This window comes from Rutilus rutilus, assembly GCF_951802725.1.
Source record: "Rutilus rutilus genome assembly, chromosome: 8".
Classification (NCBI taxonomy): domain Eukaryota; kingdom Metazoa; phylum Chordata; class Actinopteri; order Cypriniformes; family Leuciscidae; genus Rutilus; species Rutilus rutilus.
In genome coordinates this window covers 39,342,694-39,366,294 of record NC_140222.1, presented here as the reverse complement: position 1 = coordinate 39,366,294, position 23,601 = coordinate 39,342,694, and the positions used below count along the sequence as shown (strand labels likewise).

The window sequence follows — 23,601 nt, the reverse complement described above, 5'->3', positions numbered from 1 at the left end:
ATGGCAGAGGCCAGAATTTCTCAGGATGAGTTCATGTGTCCAGTGTGTCTGGATCTTCTGAAGGATCCAGTGACCATCCACTGTGGACACAGTTACTGTAAGATCTGTATTACAGGCCACTGGGATCAGGAGGTTGAGAAGAGAGTCTACAGCTGCCCTCAGTGCAGACAGACCTTCAGTCCAAGACCTGCTTTGGGTAAAAACACCATTCTGGCTGAACTGGTGGAGAAACTGAAGAAGACTAAACTTCCTGCTGACTGTTACGCTGGAGCCGGAGACGTGGAGTGTGACGTCTGTACTGGAAGAAAATACAAAGCCGTCAAGTCCTGTCTGGTGTGTCAGGAATCTTTCTGTCAAACTCATTTTGACCGTCATGAGGAATATCACTCACGTAAGCCACACAAAGTGATTGATGCCACTGGACGACTGCAGGACATGATCTGCCTTAAACATGATAAAGTGCTAGAAATGTACTGCATCACTGATCAACAATGAATTTGTGTACGGTGTAAGGATTATGAACATAAACAACACAAAACTGTATCAGCTGCAGCACAGAGGACTGAGAAACAGGTATGAACTTAAAGAGATTGTTTGAGCAAAAGTTAAAATTCTGTCTTCATTTACTCACCGTCATACCGATCTAAAACGGTTTGACTTTCTTCTGTGGAATTTAAAATATGACATTTTGAAGAACGTCTCATCTATTTTAGTCTAAACATTGACAGTTCTAACCTCAAAAGGAGACAAAAAGTAATCTAAACAACTTCAGTGGTTTTAAAAAAAAAGTAAGCTTAATTGTACTAAATGTGCAACTGTAGTGTTCCTCAAATCTTTAAAAATGGGTCTTGCAGATAATATAATATTAATTATAATAAAGGCCACTTACAAGTAAAAGTAAATGAAATAATGATGACACTTTGGCTTCATATTCGTTCATAATCTCTCGTTTTATGTGACATTTCCTGTTATTGGTTTGACCTTTAGACTCAGCTGAAGGAGACTCAGATAAAGCTCCGTCAGAGAATCCAGCAGAGAGAGAAAGATCTTCAGCAGCTGAGAGAGGCTGTGGCGTCTCATACGGTGAGTCTGGAGAAGAAGAGAAGTTTGAGACGTCTCAGTTAGGACTCTCCTCCTTCAGTCCCACTGAACTCACTGTGTGATTGTGATGTGTGTGTAACAGCGCTCTGCACAGACAGCAGTGGAGGACAGTGAGAGGATCTTCACTGAGCTCATCCGCTCCATTGAGAGAAGCCGCTCTGAGGCGACGCAGCGGATCAGAGATCAGGAAAAGGATGCAGTGAGTCGAGCTGAAGAACGACTAAAGCGACTGGAGCAGGAGATCAATGATCTGAGGAGGAGAGACGCTGAGCTGGAGCAGCTTTCACACACACAGGATGACATTCATTTCCTCCAGGTAACAGAGATCTAGAATAACAGGATAATAGTGGACTTGAGCAAGATCCTGCTGTGACAGGGAAACATTTCATGAGAGCAGAATGACCTGTTGACTGAGATGTTGAAAGGGATTCAGTCAAGGGGGTTATGGTATCATATAATCATCAGTCAGATTCTCATCTGATCATCTTCTTTTTAAAGAGACGACACATACAAAGCCCAGCAAAATCTCAAAAGAAATTTTTTTCTGACCTTTTTCTTATATATATATATATATATATATATATGCCCTGTGCTCCACTCAAAACTGGAATATAGTCCGTCACTAATCTGATGCAGATTTGCGAAAACAATGGATACAACATAATCTATTAGAGTTAATAATTTCAAAGTAAATCAGAATAAATAAAAATGTAACAATTTATTATTAGTCAGGTAAATGTATGATGCTAATTACATAATCAATTCAAAGACAATCAATACAAAACATCAAATGCTCAAAGATGAAGAGTAAAAGATGTACCTGACTCAGGAAATACATAATGCATTATGGGCCGATCTCATTACAAATCGCACTGAGCCTCTTGTGCGCTTTCTTTAAATACACAGACCGAGACAGAAACTTCTTTCACATTGAAACATTTGCTAACAATGGGAATTTGCATTAAGAGTTTACACCTTTTGAGAGCAGGATGCCATTTGCCTGGAAGGCATACCCTCCTCTTGTAAGCAAGTTATCTCTAAACTCTTAAAAACTTTATTACCTTTTGGTTTACTTCAGTGGAGAATGATACCTTTGTACCAGCCGCACTGAGACATTTCAAATTATACCAAACATGTATAATACTGTATGATAATTATTCACATTGAACCATATAGATTTGTGGGTGAATTTCAGGTGACCTCAGCATGAACGTGAGACGAGATGGGGAGGTGATTGACTCGGGGATGCTAGTTTCTCAAGAGAGAGTTTAAATGTTAATTTCCAGAAAGGTCCTTTGTCTTCTCTGGGAGTGGTCGTTCCTCAACCAGACTGCCCTGCATTTTCTAATTTCTCAAGTCTTACACATGCCACTCTCCATCACCCGTGACGTCACAAACATTCTCCTCCACAACAACCTCAGACTGCAGCTCTAGCTCCCCCTAGCAGCATTCAAGCTGTATTTCCACCGGCATTCACTCCATCTCGTCTTTCACTAAGAATTCATCATTCTTTTCTTCTCTGTGCTCACAATTTGCTCAGAAACGCCAACCACATACATCCTTTTATCCCAACATCCATTCCTCTACATCTCCTTCAATTCACAGCAATACATTTCTATGTTTACTCCGGTATTTCTCAATCTATTTATTTATCCACCCATCTATCCACCCGTCCCTCATCCCTCCATCCATCCATTCATCCACCCATTCATCCATCCATTCTTCCATCCATCCTTCCATTCATCCCTCTCTTCATCCGTGCCTCCATCCATTCCTCTATCCATACCTCCATTCATCCATCCCTTCACCCTTTATTTGTATAAAGCTTTTCACAATACATATTGTTTCAAAGCAGCTTTACAGAAAAATATATGCGTCTACATTTACAATTTAGAGTGATCTGTTATCAGAGGTAAATGTACTGTATAAGCAACGCATTCTCATCCTAGGGCGTCATAAACTGACGCTTTTGACATTTCGTCTACATCGAACGCACATGGCACCCTTTAGCGTCAATATGACACGCACAGAGCTTTGTTCGGTTATGGGTAGGTTTAGGTCTGGGGTAGGGTTAGGGTTAGACCGCTAGGAGGCGCCTTCTGGCCCATATCTATCTGCGTCTCATATTGACGCTAAAGGGTGCCATGTGCGTTCGATGTAGACGAAATGTCAAAAGCGTCAGTATATGACGCCTTGGGATGAGAACGGCCCGTATAAGTTATGTTTTCTGAGATGTTCATATACAAATCACACAAGTTAGCTAAAAATTTATTATTTTAAACAATGTAATAATTTAAGGAAGAAGCAATGAGCTTCTTGAAGTAATGAATACATGTTTGCTAACAAACAATTATGACATATAGAAATCGTACCATTGGTTCCATCCATCCAGGAAATCAATGGAAAGAGAAGTGTAGTGTGACCGCGCTTATCTCTTCAGTCCAGATACCTCATCTAGCACTACAAGGAATTCTACTTTACGCGGGCCAATCTAGACTCCTTCAACCTCCATTTCTATTTAACTGGTCTATCCTTTTGCCCCTCACCCCCTTCTCCACCCCTACCGCTCCCTTCCCCAATATCCTACATCCTGCCATATAGCAACAACCAATATAGTTAGCTACAGCTGCACCATCTACTCTGCAAGCTTCAGCTACCCATCACACTCTCCAATCTCAGCAGCTACGCTAGAAAATTTTAGCAGGTAATTTATAGATCTAGCCTAGCTCATCCAGTCATCTGATCTTTCTAAAATAATTTAATTATTCTTCTCCATGCTCACAATTTGCTCAAAACCCCACTCACACACATCCTTTCATCCCAACCTCAATCCCTCTACCCTTCCTTCAGCAGTTCATAGCAATATGGCTTCTGTTTACTCCATTTCTATTTTCAACCAGTCTATCCTTTCTCAAGTGGTCTCAAGTGGTTTCCCCAAATTTAACTGAAAATGCAACTTTTAATGACTTCTGTAGTTCCCAAATTATTCAACCCCCCTAAATAGAATCCCTCACAACAGCACAAAAAGGTGTTGTCTCAAGCACACTTGATGCAACTAATCAAGGGCTTCATTAGTTGCACCAGGTGTGCTTAAGCTAGAACACACAACATATCTGAACTGGCTAGGTTTGTTGAGTGTCACGTTTGACTGCAAGTTAGAAATATGGCAAATAATTCAAAAGAATGGTCCAAAAAGTTCAGAGAAGTTATCATTGCCCTTCACAAACAAGGAACAGGATACAAAAAGATAGTGAAAGCACTAAATGTTCTTAGAGACACAGTTGGAAGGATAGTTTACAAGTTTAAAGTTAAAGGAACAGTCGTTACACTTCCTCTATGGGGCAGAAAAAGGAAGCTATCAAACGGCTGCAACCAGATTTCTGAGAAGACAGGTTCAGAAAAACCCTTGAGTGACTGCAAAAGACCTGCAGCAAGACTTGGTGGCAACAGGTACTGAGGTTTCAGCTGGAAGGCAAGGCAAGTACTAATCGCATGCCAGAACTCCAAGACGTGCACCCCTACTGACCCAAAAGCACAAGAAAAGTGGGCTCCAATTTGCTCAAAATCATATAAATGAGCCATAGAAGTTTGGGGATTCTGTTCTGTGGTGCGATGAAACAAAACTGGAACTTTTCGGCCCTATGGATCAGCGGTATGTCTGGAGGAAGAAGAATGAAGCATATGCTGAAATGAACACTCTATCTACTGTTAAGCATGGTGGGACTCAGTAATGCTCTGTGGCTGCTTTGCATCCTCTACCACTGGAAACCTGCTGCGTGTGGAAGGCAAGATGGATTCATTGAAATATATCAGGAAATATAGGGAGAAAACGTCATGCCGTCAGTGAGGAAGCTGAAGCTTGGGCGTCATTGGACCTTCCAACAGGACAATGATCCCAAGCATATCTCAAATTCCATCAATTCAAGTCAAGTCAAGTCATCTTCATTTATATAGTGCTTTTAACAATGTAGATTGTTCCAAAGCAGCTTTACATTGATAATAGGATATTAAAGTACGGTGTTTTGGCTTTATAGCAGCTGTAGAATAAAGTTATTGTCCAGCTAAAGTTAATTTGATTGATTCACTTCCGTCGCGACGATCATTAGTTATTAACTTTGGGGCCGCTAACACAACACCGTTTTAACAGAAAACTCTTAAGTTCTTTCTGTGCAAACTTTAAAAACGCAAACCAGTGAGAACGGCGATGGTGTGTTGCGAGTTCAGTCTATAGGTATGTGCGTTTGAATATATGTGGACAGGTGTGTAGTCCTTACCTACAAATCAACCCTCAACATACTACTTGTCTGGCCTTAAAATGAATAAAACAGAATTTTTATCGCTTCCATGTAGCCACGCGAACCGGAATTATCCCGACAACGCTTTATCTGTAGAGAGGTAAAGGGAGGGGAGGGAGGCCTTCACAGGGAAGAGCCTAGTTGGGTAGCAGGTCCTTCATCAGATCTGGATACGGCCTGGATCCAGCGGACTGCGGTAAACCTCGGGATAAACAGAGAGACTAATATTAACGTAGATGCCATTCTTCTTATGATGTAACGAGTACATCAGGATTTATGGGAAGTGTTCCCGATTCCGGCTGACCTAATCTATGCAGCCTAACATTGAATTATAGAAGTCTATAATGTGTTATGTGTATGCTAGGTCAAAGAGATGTGTTTTTAGTCTAGCTTTGAACTGACAGAGTGTGTCTGCTTCCCGGACAATGTTAGGAAGACTGTTCCAAAGTTTTGGTGCTAAATAGGAAAAGGATCTACCGCCAGCAGTCGATTTTGATATTCTAGGTATTATCAACTGGCCGGAATTTTGAGATCGCAATAGACGTGAAGGACTATAATGCGTTAAGAGCTCGCTCAAGTACTGCGGAGCTAAACCATTTAGTGCTTTGTAAATAATCAGCAATATTTTTAAATTTATACGATGTTTAATAGGGAGCCAGTGCAGTTTTGACAGAACTGGGCTGATATGGTCATACTTCCTGGTTCTGGTAAGAACTCGAGCTGCTGCGTTTTGGACCAGCTGTAATTTGTTTATTAAGCGTGCAGGGCAACCACCCATAATAGCATTACAATAACATACAATAATCAAGACATGGTTGCAGAAGTAGTCCTGGAAGATTCTACAGTGGCCATCACAGTCACCTGACTTGAACCCCATAGAAAATCTCTGGTGGAATTTGAAGAAGGCGGTTGAAGCACACAAACCTAAGAATATTACTGAACTTGAGGCCATTGCTCATGAGGAATGGGCTAAGATTCCTCAGAAAAGCTGTCAGAAGCTGTTGTCTGGTTATACATCTTGATTGCAACTATAGTTACTAGCACTTCCAGGCCACATCAATTAAGGCATTTGGATAATCCCTCAAGGGAAATCCTTCTTGTCCAACCTTCTGTCGAACGCAGCAGCCATCCCCTATCTCCACGACAGAGTCACGTTGAAACACACCTCTGGCAACAATTCTCATCTTGGAATGGCATTCATTATTTTCTACATTGACTACATCACTCATCCTGATGACTCTAAATCATACACGGACGCAGCACACTATATTATGGTGGGCGCCAATTTACATCCAAATGGCCCCAAAGTTCAGTTCTCTCAACCCGCAGTAATGCGTGCTATACTCAATAATCATAGCCACCATCCTTTTTGGGGCCATGTATGGTCTAGAAATTCAGACTTATGGCTCCAGAATTGGACATTCATCCAACACCGGTCCCGCCATTTTCGTTTCCGTCCTACTTAGCCTCTGCATCCTCTTGCTACTCATTTAAACCCTGCCATCGCCTGAACCTAGAGTCCATGTTCCTGGTTGTCTTTTTGGCTTCCTATGACATTCAGAAATGTACCTCTGTTTTCATCCACCTTCAATCTCTACATCCATCCCTGCATCTCTGTAATTTCTCTTTCTTTTAGACAGTCATATTCACTCTTCGGAGAAGCAAAACAGACCATTTCGGAGCTTCTTACCCCATTTACATCTTCCGTTTAAACTCCTTCCTCAGCCCATTTGAACCTAATTCTAAATATGTTCACTCCAGGCTTATTGCCAGAGCAACTCTCAGAGCATCTCCCCTTCTCACCGAAACCAAAAACTGGCCACAAGACCCACAAGGTTCAGCAAGCACTTCTATCAATCTCGACCTCAGTGGCCAGACGAGATATCTCAGACGAGACGATCCGATTCCTTGGCTGTTGATCTTCAGAAGCTCACCGACTTCTGTCAAGCCAAGCTTACCTCAGCTCTTCCCAAACTTTGGGGGTCCTAATCACTCGGCTTACATTTAACTGAGACGATGCCCCCACACTGAGTTTCCAGGCCTGATATGAGTTGACTAGTTAACTGAAGTTCAGGAGTGGGGCATGCCTCAACCAGTCACCTGACTTCTCAAAATGGGCCACCTCCTACAGTGCCGTTTGTCTCGTTCTCTCAAAGCCTCCCTTCCCAACCCTTTCTCATCCATTCAACCATCTATATCATCCCCTCAATATATCATCCCCTTAATAAGCCTTTAATGCCACTTAATGAATATTATAATAAAGTATCTGATTGAGTGAAAGTGCTGGATTGATACGAGTCACTGTTGACTCAAGTCAACAAGAGCTGCACAGATCTGATAGTAGTGCAGGTTATTGAGTGAAGTGGAGCTGATGAGTTTTGATTTCTGTTTTCTGTAGAGTTTCCAGTCTCTCTCAGCACCTCCTGAATCTACAGATGTGAATGACGTTCCCTTCAGTTCTCTCTCCTCTTTTGATGGCGTGAGACAATCTGTCCGTCAGCTGAAAGTCAAACTGGAGGATTTCCACAAAGAGGAGCTCAAGAAGATCTCTGACAGAGGTAAAGTCCTGGGCCTCGTTTATAAACACGTGTGTAGGATGATCCTAAATGTAAATGTTCAACAATTTAAGGAATGTTACTATAATTTATAAAACATCCATATGGACAATCATTTTTCATAATGTTCGTAAATGCATCACAGTTCAGCTAAAATTCAAGTCCATAGTGAACAAGTGCATCAACTTCACCTACAGAGCGGCCACAAAAATCCCTGGATGGTTCAGAGGTTTGGCACTCATCATCATGGACAAGCATATTTATATATATTGATGTAGGATGAAATCCATAGAATTTAGGATCAAATCATATGTGTTTTATAAACGAGGCCCCTGGAGATTCATTTGCTCTCAGAAATTAGTCCAACATCATCTAATATCATGAAGAACATCACATTAGAAATGTATAGAGATGGATGAATTGTATATTTTCTTTTTTCTTCACACTGTTCATGTCTGTTTATTTCCACAGTCACATTCACCAACATTAATCCCAAAACCATGAATGACTTCCTTCAGTGTAAGTCAAGAAAACTAGCAGACAAACTCACTGAGTGTGTTCATGTTCTTCCTGTAGAAGGTGAAAGAAACCAGTCCTGGGCCTCCATGGAATTTAGGATTAAATCCAAGTCACCTTTATTTATATAGTGCGTTTTACAATACAGATTGTTTCAATTAGCTTTCATTAGCAGAGATAATGAATATATAATGCGACAATAATGCGACAAAGTTTGTTTCTAAAAGAAAATATAGTCACAGTCCAGCTTAAGTAGGTTCAGTAATAGTTCATTTTTGTTGTAAAAAAAAGTTATTAATGTAGTTCATTTATCTATACAGCCGCTCTGGAGAAAACAGTGATGTCATCGTCCAACTCAGGTGAGTTCTCATATAATGGTGTCAATGCAGGGAGATCAATAATATTGTTTAAAGGGACACTTCACCCATGGGAAAATTGATCTTTATTGAAAGTGGGTCATATATGTAGTCGAAATGTAAAATTAATTTTGAATTTGGTGCCTTCTTGGCCGAGGAAAGAAAGAAAGTAACTTCAGGACGCATTTGTATGAAAGACACCAACTCCCACAATGCACCACATTGCACAGCTGCGCAAGCCACTCCCACTAATCCAGAAAGCGCATATCTGCCTATAAGAGAAATAACTCTTCCGTCTACAAGGCTAGCTACCACCAGAGCTTGAAATTAATTTCACACAAAATGTCTAGTTAGTTGGCGAACTCATTAGTGAATTACTCTTCATTTGTATTTCTTTCGAAGTGGTGAATTATTGCATTGTAACGTTACCTGGATGTTCAGTCAGATGCGGTGCGAAACTAGGATAGTTCACAACACAAACGTCCGTGTCCTCGTCTGATTCACAACACAAACGTCCGTGTCCTCGTCTGATTCAGAGATTTCATCCAGGAGAAGTTGTCATTGTTGAAATTCTTTGCCACAGTCGGACTCTATCTCTGTGTTCGTAGCGGTTCGTAGTTGCATAGTGAGATCACCGGCGCCACCAGTCCGCCCTAACCCGAGCCAGTCCGGGCTCCTCGTCCGCGGCAGGCAGGTCTTCTGCCTCGGCTGCTCTTCGCTATAATGCGGCTTGTAAAGGTAGCCACAAACACCTGATTCAAGCATCAGACTTCTGAAATCCTCTTCCTCTATATCATATTGAGCACTCTCCTCCGCTATTGTCATAACTTTACATCTGTCTCCACAGCGCCTGTTAGCTTAGCTTCCAAACAAGATGGAGGATATTGCTTTTAGTTTTCAGAAAGTCAAGTCCCACCCACTGATCTGTAATAGGCCTGTAGCGTGAGCGGGTCCCGCCCCCTGGGAAAGATGAGGAACGAGTGTCTGTAGTCTCTACACTTTTCAATGAAATGTGACTTCCTGCTTATTATGACGCAAAATGATGATTTTTACGTCATAATAAGCAGGAAGTAAAACACTTAAATCCTTATTTCTCCCATCTCAGGGAAAAATGGATGAAAAATCCACATTTATTATAATATATGACTGGGTTTCTAACAATACAAAGCTTAATGCAAATGGGTGAAGTGTCCCTTTAATATTAAATTAAATGTCCCCAACTAAGCAAGCCAAAAGCCAAAGTTGACAAAGGCGACAGTGGCAAGGAACCAAAACACCATCAGGTGACAGAATGGAGAAAAAAAACCTTGGGAGAAACCAGGCTCAGTCGCGGGCCAGTTCTCCTCTGGCCAATGAACGAACAATGTATAATTATAATTCAGGCAGCATTATAGGTCAGAAATCAGATTGAATCCAAAAATTCTGAATATTATCCAGTTCTGGTTGAAGATCAGAGTCACGCCGGTATGTTGAGGAGACAGGTGTGTTGAGGATCAGTGCCGATGGCTGTCGTGTCGATGAGGCCTTCACAGGGAAGAGTCTAGTTGACACAATCTCTGCTGACACTTCAGGGATGCGTTGTGGTCGTGTCTAGGCACAGGTCCACCATCTGATCTGGATACGGCCTGGATCCGGCTGATTACAGTAAACCCCGGAATAAACAGAAAGACTAACATTAGTGTAGATGCCATTGAGGCCCCTGGAGAATCATTTGCTCTCAGAAATGAGTCCAACATAATCTAATGTCATGTAGAACATCATATTAGAAATGTGTGGAAATGGATGAATTTTATCATATAATTTCTCTTCACACTGTTCATGTCTGTTTATTTCCACAGTCACATTCACCAACATTAATCCCAAAACCAGGAACGACTTCCTACAATGTAAGTCACTAAGAAAACGAGCAGTCAAACTCACTGAGTGTGTTCATGTTCTTCCTGCAGAAGCTGAAAGAAATCATGATTTATGAGTTTAATAATTGATAATTTATTTAAACGATTATCAGCTGTACTGAGACACTGCTGATACACTGAATATTAAGTCATGAAGAGTTCAGCTACATTAAAAGATCAGACAGATTCATATTCCTGATTCTGATGTGTTTTCTCTCCATCAGGTTCCCATCAGCTCACTCTGGATCTGAACACAGTGAATAAACGCCTCAGTCTGTCTGAGAGGAATGGAGTGATTACTTACATTGGCACAGTCCAGCCGTATCCTGTTCATCCAGACAGATTTGATTATTGGCCTCAGGTGTTGTGTAGAGAGAGTGTGTGTGGACGCTGTTACTGGGAGATTGAGTGGAGTGGGAATAATGGTGTGTTTATATCAGTGTCATATAAGAGCATCAGCAGGAAGGGAAAGGGTATTGAGTGTGTGTTTGGAGGGAATGATCAGTCCTGGAGTTTGTACTGCTCTTCCTCCAGTTACTCTTTCCGACATAATAAGAAAGCGACTGATCTTCCTGTAAAATCCATCAGCCGTAGAATAGGAGTGTATGTGGATCACAGTGCAGGAACTCTCTCCTTCTACAGCGTCTCTGACACAGTGAGCCTCATCCACACAGTCCAGACCACATTCACTCAGCCACTCTATCCTGGGTTTTATGTTTGTTCTGGATCATCAGTGAAACTGTGTTGATGCATCAGAATAGACCGTAGAGAGATTTTACCTGTAATACTTTGAGCTGCTTGATAAACAGTGACAGTGAGATGTTGTAGAGTTTCTTCTTTTCTCTTCATCACATTATTATTACAGCTGAACTTCTGTCACTGAAATAATATAAGAACAAATGTGTGTAATAAATCCTCATAGACAGTAAGATGTGTGTGTCTGTGTGTGTGTGTTTGTCCCTTTCATGTTTCAAATTAGTTTTTTTAAATAATTTTTTTTTTTCTTTTCTTTCTATTTACAGATGTTTTTAACAGTCAGGTGAATGTACTGAGTAAATGCTATACAGTGCGTCCGGAAAGTATTCACAGCGCTTTTTTTCCACATTTTGTTATTTTACAGCCTTAAAATTGATTCATTTCCTCAAAATTCTACGAACAAAGTTTGTTTGAAATCTTTGCAAATGTATTATATTGATTAAAAATAATGTATGTATGTTCATAAGTATTCAAGCACCAAATATATATATATATAAAACTAACGTTACAAATACATGTTTTGGGAACATTCTCAGAACGTTCTGGGAACCTAAATGTGTTAGCTGGGAACTAACAACAACAAAATAAAATAAATAATATATATCTTTGTTAGGGTTTATACATTTCGCTTGATAAAAAAATCGTTTTACTTTTAGCACCTTTACTTTCACTTTTATTGTTTTCCCGCGTTGAGACCCATTGACCATCCCTCCTCCTTCTCTTGAGAGAGCCAGTTCTCCTCCAGAGGCGGCCAGCGAGTCGCCACATGACTGTCAGGACGAGTCTTGTGTCCCAGTCCAAGAACAAGAAACTCCAGGGCCTGAAATTTCCAGAAGTCCTAGATTAGACGAAGATCGTGATGGATGCAACATTCCAGATGGTAGCATGTTCATTTCATTACATGGTTTTATTTATTTACCTTGTTGTTCCTCAACAAGCTTTGTCCATAAACCTTCTTCATTTTACTTTACTGTAGGATCAAGTGAACATCCATCTCTCAACAAAACAAACAACCTGCAAAACCTCTACTGGGATTCTTGCAAAAGCTGCAAGAGAATGTGGCCGTCCCGAGTATGGTTCACAGACATAATATCCCTCCTGGGGGGCCATTTCTCAGGCTGAGGGCTCAATATTCCACCCTCGTCCAGAGCTGTGGAAACTGTGGGTCTGGCCCCTGAGGGGGCCCAGTGCCTAGAAGCCGGTCTGTCGGTAAGAGAGGTCGAGACCATACTTAGCTTCAAAGGTCCATTAACGAGGAAATTGTATGGTCTAACTGGTGTAGAAAGTGTGGTGTGGATCCAGTTAACTGCTCGGTGGCTTCAGTGCTGGAGTTCTTCCAGAATCACTTCTCTGCTGGTCTTACTCCGTCCACACTTAAGGTGTACGTGGCTGCCATTGTGGCTTTCCAGTGAGTGTGGACCCTTTGGGAGACACCAGCTGGTCGTACGGCTCCGTGGTGCATGGAGGATGAGGCCTGCGACTCGGACCAGAGTCCCCACATTGGATCTGGCAGTGGTTCTCGAATGGCTGGCTGGTGCCCCTTTCGAACCTCTGGAGTCGGCTCTGGCCAAGAACCTTACACTCAAGGTAGCTTTCTCTTATGCCGAGTTCAGACTGCACGATTTTAGCCCCGATTTTGGCTCGCCGACAGGTTTTGAGAAATCGCCGACAAATGCCCGAAATCACAGGCAAATCGGTGCTCGTTCACGCGAGTGACAATCACGCAGTATGAATGAGCAAAGACGCGATCTGAGAGAATCGCCGACGAGTCGCCGATGCCCGTGAGATATTTGGCATGCTAGATTCAAAATCCTGCTGTGTGAAAAGTGTTCTTACTGAAAACTACATCGGCGATGACCGACAGCCAATGAGAGAGCAAGATACAGAGCAGCGGGGAGTTCGGGGAGTTCGGGGAGGAGTTATAGGCCACAATATCAGTATTTTAATAGATATATTTACAATTATATCAAACAGAAACAAAGCACAAACATTTGCTTGACCAGCAGCAACAGCAGCACATTGCAACATTATTTATTTACCCCCAACTCTCTTTGCAGAACACACAGTCCTTGCTCCCCTCGTCATCCCAGCCATTTCCTCATGCATAATATGTTGTTCTTTTTCTCCTTTCCGCTGCAAATCAGTGCACAGACAATTTGGATCGCAAGCTTCTTGCAGGCTATCATTTTAATAACAATTTCAGTCTCGCACGAGAACTGCGGTCTTACGCACACGGGATTTTGCGCTATTTCCTCATCACTTCTCGCGTGTGTTTGGTTGCGAAACGTAGTTTGCGGACCAGGCAGAAGTTGTCGGCGATTCTTCCTCCTGAAAGTCATGCAGTGTGAAACCTCCTGTCGCCGATGCATCGTGCAGTGTGAACACACCAGCAACTGAATGTTACCCCAGATAGTCACGCAGTGTGAAAAGAACAGTGACCCGACTACCTTGAAAATCGTGCAGTCTGAACTCGGCTTTAGCCATCATTCTCTTAAAAGAGTAGGAGATTTTCAGGCCCTCTCTATATCACCTGGCTATCAGGCTATCTTGCATCCCAGACCGGGCTATGTGCCTAAGGTGCCTTCTAATATGGCACGGTCTACGGTTCTGCAGGCTTTTCATCCTCCACCTCATGTGACAGCGGAAGATGAGAGACTTCATCTGCTCTGCCCTGTCAGAACAATTAATAGCTACATTCAGAAGTCATCTCAGTGGAGGAAGTCAGATCAGTTGTTGGTATGTTTTGGGTCACCTAGGAAGGGGTTCCCCGCTTTTAAACATACCATCAGCAATTGGATAGTTAGCTATTTCCCTGGCCTACCAGGTGTGCAGTCTGCTTTGGCTTTAAGGGCTCACTCAACTAGAAGCATAGCGTCCTCTAGAGCCCTCCTTTCAGGGGCCCCAATCCAAGAGGTATGTGATGCAACTGGCTGGGCCACCCCGCACACATTCACAAGATTTTATAGTATGGACCTCCCTTCTACGCCGGGCGCATGAGTACTCTTGTCCTAAGTTGTGGCATAGTGGGTATTCGTACCCCAAAGTGTCGTAGTCGACGCAGTGCGAGTTCCCTCGAAAAGGAATGTCTAGGGTTCCCACTGTAACTTGTTTCCTGAGTAGGGAACGAGACACTGCATCCCTTTGCCACGCCTCCCCTTGTCTGGGAGCAACTTGCTTCATCGCAAAGGCTAACTATGTTGTGTGTCTCTTTGTAGCTTCCGTGTATGCCGTCACACGTTACATCATGACGCAGCACCAATCAGGATTGAAATAGTTTTATACGTTATGCTGGGGGATTTAGGGTTCCCCAAAGTTTTGTCATCGACGCAGTGTCTCGTTCCTTCTCAGGGAAAAAGGGTTACAGTCGGAACCCTAGACGTTCTGTTCAGATGGTTAAATTACTCTTTCCATAGCTTCATTCCCTGTTTTCCATGATTTAGGTTTCATTCCATTCACTTTTCCATTCCCATGTATGCGTGATTTGTATGTATGTTAGTTATTGTAATGAGTAGTCTACTGGTAATGAGTAATGATTTAACCCAGCAGGCGGCAGTAATGTATTGTATAAGATTAAGTGCATTTGCTAAAGAAGAAGTTGTATATGAAATTGTATATGATGTGTGTTTCACATGGAATAAAGACGTCAGCAGCAGCCATCCCTTTCTCTTTATTTGTTGTCTCTTGAATAATACAGTTATGTCTTTGTGATTTAGTTAAATAAAACTTTTGTGCATATTTCACATGTTTTGATTCTGGTCCCTGCTTGTAAATCAATGTCCCTTTAACCAGGGCCGGATTGGGACTCATTTTCAGCCCTGGAGTTTCATGCCTTAGACCGGCCCACTTTAGTTCCCGACTGACTATTAAAATAATGTAATTAAACCCTCAGTATATAAGGCCCAATATTTCAAGGGCTATCTGGCACTTCCCCCAATATGGAAGCTTGTTTCCGCCACAAAATAAAAATAAATAAATGATAATTGCGACTTTTTATCTCACAATTGCGAGTTTACATCTCGCAATTCTGTCTTTATTTCTCAGAATTGCGAGATACAAAGTCAGAATTGCGTGAAATAAAGTCGCAATTGCGTGAAATAAAGTCAGAATTCTGACTTTTTTTCTCGCAATTGCGACTTTATATCATCAAAATATTTATATATTTTTTTTATATTTATAAAAATAGTGGGGCTGCGCTATGACTGGAGCCATAAAGCATTCAACCCAGTGCCATGACAACACCGGCCCTCCTGGCCAATAAAACAGACCGGCCCACCGGGAATTTTCCCGGTGCTCCCGATTAGCCAATCCGGGCCTGCCTTTAACAAAGTTACATGCTAAGAGTTATTTTGCTGTGACCAGGAAAAATATCCTTTGTGAGAGTTGATAGGCGATCGATACTGAGTGATCGCTGGATGAAAAGATTAATTGATTGTAATATGAATTCAGCTTCATCAAGTTAATTCTTAAATGATCCAAATATTATAATTATAAAGAGTTATGATTAATTATTCATATTTCCCTTTTGAGATTATTTGCTACAGAATGCAGCCTTTGAATTGGGACAAAGCAGATAATACCCATAATGCACTGTGAGTGTCACACGCCGAATAATTCCCGTGTCTGACCAGAAGATGGCGTCCACAGCTGAATCATCCATCCATCCATTTTCCAAACCGCTGGTCCAATGTGGCTATCATACAGGTATACATTCATTTTTAATTGATTATTAAATTGTTTAATTAAGGTTTATACACCCTGGTGAAAAATATATATGCTAAGTATACTTTGCACCCAGACTAATTTAGTATACTTCAAGTGTGTTAATGATTAGTTAACTTGATGTGTGCTATTTTGAAACAACTAAATTTGTACAAAGTATATTTTAGTTGTAATTAAATTGTAGTAAAGCATAACTTTAAGTGTATTTAGTAAACTTTTGAGTGCTAAACTGGCCTATATGCCTGTGTAGGGACTAATTACATGCTTGATTAGTGATATAAAGCGTACTTTAAATTATTGTTTTGCAAGTACAAATTCACTGCGAGTGTCTTCAAAACTTACAAGCAATATACCATAAGTGTATTATATTTGAGTAAAAAGTATATGCTCAGTAATACCTGTGGCTTATTCCAAATACTACAAATTCCACACTTTGTCTTCAATAACAAATGCACATTAATAAACAAATAATACTTAGCTATACTTTGTACAAAATACTATTGCATACTATAATGTATTTTGAAAGTATTCAATGCATTGTTACAATGATCATTTTCAGCACAGTCAAAATATACCTAAAATATATGTCTAATAAAGTGCAAATAAATACACTTTTAAAAAATAAACAGAATTTTCACTTCAAATATATTTTTCTAAAATATATTTTTAGAAAATATACTAAAGTACAATTATTTTAAAGTGTGTTGAAAGTTGTATTGTGAAAATAGGTAAAAGCATGATGCTAATATACACTCGCCTAAAGGATTATTAGGAACACCATACTAATACTGTGTTTGACCCCCTTTCGCCTTCAGAACTGCCTTAATTCTACGTGGCATTGATTCAACAAGGTGCTGAAAGCATTCTTTAGAAATGTTGGCCCATATTGATAGGATAGCATCTTGCAGTTGATGGAGATTTGTGGGATGCACATCCAGGGCACGAAGCTCCCGTTCCACCACATCCCAAAGATGCTCTATTGGGTTGAGATCTGGTGACTGTGGGGGCCATTTTAGTACAGTGAACTCATTGTCATGTTCAAGAAACCAATTTGAAATGATTCGAGCTTTGTGACATGGTGCATTATCCTGCTGGAAGTAGCCATCAGAGGATGGGTACATGGTGGTCATAAAGGGAAGGACATGGTCAGAAACAATGCTCAGGTAGGCCGTGGCATTTAAACGATGCCCAATTGGCACTAAGGGGCCTAAAGTGTGCCAAGAAAACATCCCCCACACCATTACACCACCACCACCAGCCTGCACAGTGGTAACAAGGCATGATGGATCCATGTTCTCATTCTGTTTACGCCAAATTCTGACTCTACCATCTGAATGTCTCAACAGAAATCGAGACTCATCAGACCAGGCAACATTTTTCCAGTCTTCAACTGTCCAATTTTGGTGAGCTCGTGCAAATTGTAGCCTCTTTTTCCTATTTGTAGTGGAGATGAGTGGTACCCGGTGGGGTCTTCTGCTGTTGTAGCCCATCCGCCTCAAGGTTGTGTGTGTTGTGGCTTCACAAATGCTTTGCCGCATACCTCGGTTGTAACAGGTGGTTATTTCAGTCAAAGTTGCTCTTCTATCAGCTTGAATCAGTCGGCCCATTCTCCTCTGACCTCTAGCATCAACAAGGCATTTTCGCCCACAGGACTGCCGCATACTGGATGTTTTTCCCTTTTCACACCATTCTTTGTAAACCCTAGAAATGGTTGTGCGTGAAAATCCCAGTAACTGAGCAGATTGTGAAATACTCAGACCGGCCCGTCTGGCACCAACAACCATGCCACGCTCAAAATTGCTTAAATCACCTTTCTTTCCCATTCTGACATTCAGTTTGGAGTTCAGGAGATTGTCTTGACCAGGACCACACCCCTAAATGCATTGAAGCAACTGCCATGTGATTGGTTGATTAGATAATTGCATTAATGAGAAATTGAACAGGTGTTCCTAATAATCCTTTAGGTGAGTGTACTTTTAATAATATTATTTAAAGATAGTAAAATGTTTGTTAGTATATTGGCAGAGTACTATTGAAAAAGGGAATATATTTCAAATACAATAAAATATACTTTTTTTTCCACTAGGGCATAGTTTCCATGACAGAGTTCTAGATAAATCTTTTCTTTACTATTGGAGCTGCCAGTTTGTTAAGCTTCAAATGATTTTTAAACAGCAAGCACAAACTATGCAAACACCTGCGCACTCAGTGTCTGAATTCACTCATTTGCATCATTAAAACCTAAATAAATGTATGTATATAGTTTATCATTGACATTGACACAATGTTAAGTGTCATGAGTTGGTCAAGGTTCTTCATTAATCCTGGAAGCTATCCTCTTGTCTGCGTGGCTGTTGATTATTCTGGAGACTGTTCCTCTGTTCTTCTCATAACCCTAAACGACCCCTGCAATCACACCATTAGATCATTAGAACACATATAGAAAGTATCTTTTCCCTCAAATGTTAGGAGGATATAGTACACCCAATCCCATCAACTTCCTTATCTTATACCAGAGTGGGGTTTGAAAGTGAGGTATTGGAAAAAATACACTGATAGCTGATGATACTCAGTTTTATTTGTCTTTATTACACAGCTTTCTTAAAATGATTCTGATTGGTCAGTCACAACATTCAGAAGTCAGTTATGTCACGGATAATCCACGGCTAGCTGTGCACTAAATGGTTTTTATGCTCAACGTGAAGTAGGGATGGGCACATTGAGACTGCAGTATTGATATTGTTAGGGGTTAACAGTTTAGGACCCAAGGACCAGATGTTTGAAAAGAAGACCCGGAGTCAGAATTATAAAAAAATTGAAGAAAAGTTTTACTGAATATAGTTTAGTTTCATCAGCAGAAGTCAGCTTCAAGACTCACACAGGAGTTCGTAGGCCGCCCCGCTTACAGTTACAAAGATCACAGCAGTTATACCATTTCCAAGGTCTAAGCTACGTCATTGCTTACAGGTTGAATGATTCTCGTTGGCTAAGAAATAGATAAACATAGTAATTTTCCACACATATACAGATAGACAGAAGCATATCTCCATAGATTATGCCGCTGACACTCGGATCCTGAAGTTAGGCACGTCGTGACCTTCCAGGTCGCAAATTTGGGTTGCTGGGTGCCAGCATGTCTCGAACAACAACTCAATCAATCTCCAACAATGCCAGTGGTTCCTTAACCTGTAAGCAAGAAGACTAACACACACACCCGGCACACATCTTTTCCAAGGTTGGATTTGGCCAGGCTCTAACTATAAACAGGAGTCTCGTCTCAAAACATCAAGATAACAAGTTCTTTCTCTCAGGATAGGACACTTTATCCTAAATGGAAACTATAGGCTTTAACTGAGAAATGGTCCCTTAAGCTAACGGCTTAAACGACCCCTATGTGTTTTAACATGTTGAAGACCTTTCTCAACACAAAACATTTCCCTTTTTTATTTCTTGAAGCCAGGTTAAATGAGAAAGCACTGTTACTGCATTCAGATATCAAATACTGACATTAAAGAATACATGAAAAGAACATTTCAGTAATCACACTGGTAACTTCTATAACAAAGTAAAATCTCCAGAGAAGTCATTCAACTCATTTGATATTTAGAAGGAAAAGTATTGATTAATACCTTGATTATGATTCCAATCCACTCCCTTCAATATATCGATACAAGCTACTTATTTGGTATTGATTCCTTGACAAAAATATCAATATTAAAAAAATTATAATACACACAACATGTTTCTGCATCACTTTCAAATGTTTTCAGAGCATTTGTTTAATGTTTGTGCCAAAACCTTCTGCCATTTTCAGCTGGCCTGTGTCACTGTGAGAAGCAAGCGCACAGCTTCTCAATACTCAGATTGATGCTTCCTCGTTTCCTCGCTCCTCCGTCCTCCAGCCCATGACCCGATCGACCTCAGCCATCTTGAAGTATGTATTTGACTGTTTATCACTGGCACTGACACAGTGTTCACTGACACAAGTGTGATAGGTAGGTCATGGTTCTTCATTAATGTTAATTAAACTGGAGACGGTTCCTCTGTTCTTCTCATAACGACAGGCAACCTCTGCAATAAAAATATAAGAGCATTAGAACAAATTAGTGATGGGAAACCAAGGCTTTCTGAAGCGTTTGAGGCTTTCATCAAATTGTGCCGAAAAAGCAAAGCGCCAATTTTTTCAAACCAGCTGTTCCGACCTTCTGATACTGCATTGTGTTTGAAGCTTCAAACGTCTTCAATCACGTGGTATTGTCATTTCGATACAAGCATCGGTACAGTGTCTGATATTGCTTTGAAACCTGCATCGGAGCCTCGGTATCAACCGTCCCATCTCTACATTATACTTATTCACCTGTTTACATCCTGTGTGTGTCTCATTCTTTTGTTCAATATCATAGAATAAAACGTAAAAATATCTTGAGCTTGTGTTTACCATTCAAAACATACACTGACTTCAGGACGATGGAACCTGAAGTGCTTCATTAAAACAGTTCATTACAATCGGATTAGCAACTAGATGAACACTGCAATAATATTACATTATATTCATATTCTGAGGAAATTATAGATGCAAGATGGCGGCAGTTGTGTTTGTATGAAAAGCAGTGTGATATGAGAGACGTGAAATAAGAGCCGGTTTCAGTTCAGATGAGCGCTCTGATTTACAGTGTTGCCATTGATGATGGTGAATATTAGGAAATATCTGACCGCTAAATGCTGCAATAGACCAATCAGAATGAAGTATTCCAGACGCAAGTGACATTTTAGAGCCAGTCTCTTAAATTAGATGATTTTACAGTTTGCTAATCACCTTCAAAACAGAAGAATTCAGCTGAAATAATTGTTTATTTTATTTTCTTTATATTCTTTTGTATTCTTTGTTTCCATGCTGAGAATGAATTGTATAATAATAGTTGCACAATAAGAGGATTATAATTAATTTTACAACTTTGGCATTCATTTGGTTTTTGTTTTCATCTGTTAATTCGTTTTCGTTACCGAACTATTAGTATTATAATAATTTACTTTTGTGGTGTAAAAGGCGGAGGAAATAAATAAATATTGGCTATATGAAAATTTTGCTTTATGGATCAAAAACACACATGAAATCTGATATTTACTGTACATCCAAATTTGAAATCTGATTCAAGTTAGGATTTTTTTTTTTTTTAAATGCTTTGTCTGATTAAACATTAAGACAAACACACGACTGCTGCAATGATGTATTTGAGTTCTTCAAGCCTTTTGGGTATTTCCATAATAATACGGATTCAAGTTGCAGGAAACAGAAATGTTTAATTTGCTCTCAGTGAGCCCAGAAAAAATAGCAGAAACACTAAAAGAAAAGAGAAAGTCCAAATCATCGTCCACCGGGTCAAGAGAGCACTTCACAGCAAAGACTGATCCAAGCGTCACCAGTGACGCAGTGTTAATTATCTCTGATATAAGAAACCAAATATATTACTACTACAGTCGTCTAGGGGATTTTATATCGGTTGTAACACTTTCCCTACGTGGTGCAAAATAGCATGGGAGTCAGTCTCAACCAAAATGCATGAATGAATGTGTGGTTGTGTCAGCTAACAGCTACCCAGAGAGAGGCCACTCACCTGCTTTTTGATCCAACCGCACTCTGGCCCGGCGACGTGCAGCGTGGATGTCCCGCGCTCTCGGTCCATCCCCAGTGTGGATAACGAGTGGGAGGAGAAACACCACAATGACAGCGGAGCACATGGTGAGCTGTCAAAACAGTGCTTGTGTGCTCTAAAGACAACAAGGCACGCAGACACGGAGACAAAAAACAAAAAAGCACAGCAGATCAGACCAACGTCATGACAGAAACTCATCCAGGTGCTACAACACCGACGGACAAAGGCCAAGGCAGACGGGACCGTGATTCTGTGCAGGGAAAAGAGGTTGTTGATAACCCACAGAACATTGAAAAGGAGACATACCCATAGATGCTACCTGCAGGGAGTTGTGGGAATATTCCACCCACGATAGCTGCTGACTCCAGGAGCACAGACTATGTGACGCCAGGCAGCGGAGAGATCACTCAAGATCATGGTTGGCTCACTCGGCCTGCCCGTTGGTCTGAGGATGAAAACCTTAAGACTCGTTGAGGCCCCGATCTGTCTACAGAACTCTTTCATAAAACCGGGAGACAAATTGAGGTCCTCTGTCAGAGACCACGTCCACCGGAAGACCATGGATCCACGTGGTCCACCACCACCTTTGCTGTCTCCTTGGCGGAGGGGAGCTTGAGTAAGGGGATAAAATGGGCCGCCTTGGAGAAGCGGTCCACCACCGTCAGAATCATGGTGTACCTCTCAACAAAATCAAGAGCCAAGTGTGACCAAGGACGAGAGTCAAAGGCTGCAACAGACCAACAGGAGACCAGTTAGACATCTTATTTTGAGCGCATACCGAGCAAGACAACACAAGCTGCCAGACATCTTGGGCCATGGATGGCCACAAAAACCTCCAACCCCCCAGATGACAAGCTACTCTGGACTCATGCCCCCACCTCAGGACCTCAGGACACAGAGCAGCCAGCACAAACAATCGACCCTTGGCCGAACGGGCTTGCTCTAAATTCTTGTGATCCATCCAGACCAAGAAGGGCTGCACTGCTCCCTCCAACCAGTGATGCCATTAACCCAGAGCCAGCCTGACTGCCAGCAGCTCCCTGTTACTTATGTTATAATTTCTCTCAATGGGGCTCAGAGGGTGAGAGAAGGTACAAGGGTGCACCTTCCCATCTCTGGAGAACAGCTGGGACAGGACCGTGCCTCCCCCGACATCGGAGGCATCCACCTCAACAATGAATTGCCGTTCAGAATCTGGAAGACAAAGAACAGGAACAGAGATGAAATGGGACTTAAGAACATCAAAGGCCTCCTGAGCCTGAGAATTCCATCTGAACGGTACCTTAGGAGAGGTGAGTGCTGTTAAGTGGATGTTCCGGATGAATCGCCTATAGAAGTTAGCGAACCCCAGGAACCACTGCAGCGCCTTCCGGAGAGTCAGGGGTTGGCGACTCAGCCTTACCTTAGCGGGATCGGCTTTGATCGTTGAGGTGTTGAAGGCTGTCTTCCACTCATCCCCTTCATGTATCCAGATCAAATGGCAGGCATTACGGAGGTCTAGCTTGGTAAAGACACTGGCTCCCTGTAGCAACTCAAAAGCTGATGACATCAGAGGCGGAGGATACCTGTTTCTCATGGTGATGTCATTTAGACCCCGGTAGTCAATGCGGGGTCGCAGGGAGCCATCCTTAACGACAAAGAACCCAGCCCCAGCGGGCGAGGAAGAGGGACGGATGAGGCCGGTGTTTAAGGATTCCTGACATGGCCTCTCTCTCAGGACCAGATAAGGAATACAGACGACCCTTGGGCGAAGA

General features: G+C 41.6%; 1 pseudogene across 1 annotated transcript; it reads left to right on the top strand.

The window, feature by feature from the left end:
- LOC311294678 (tripartite motif-containing protein 16-like) lies at positions 1–11,943 on the top strand (annotated as a pseudogene). The gene is made up of 6 exons: positions 1–573; positions 988–1,083; positions 1,184–1,417; positions 7,795–7,954; positions 10,662–10,709; positions 10,943–11,943. The product of its transcript is annotated as a tripartite motif-containing protein 16-like (transcript).
- Positions 11,944–23,601: the final 11,658 nt, after the last annotated feature.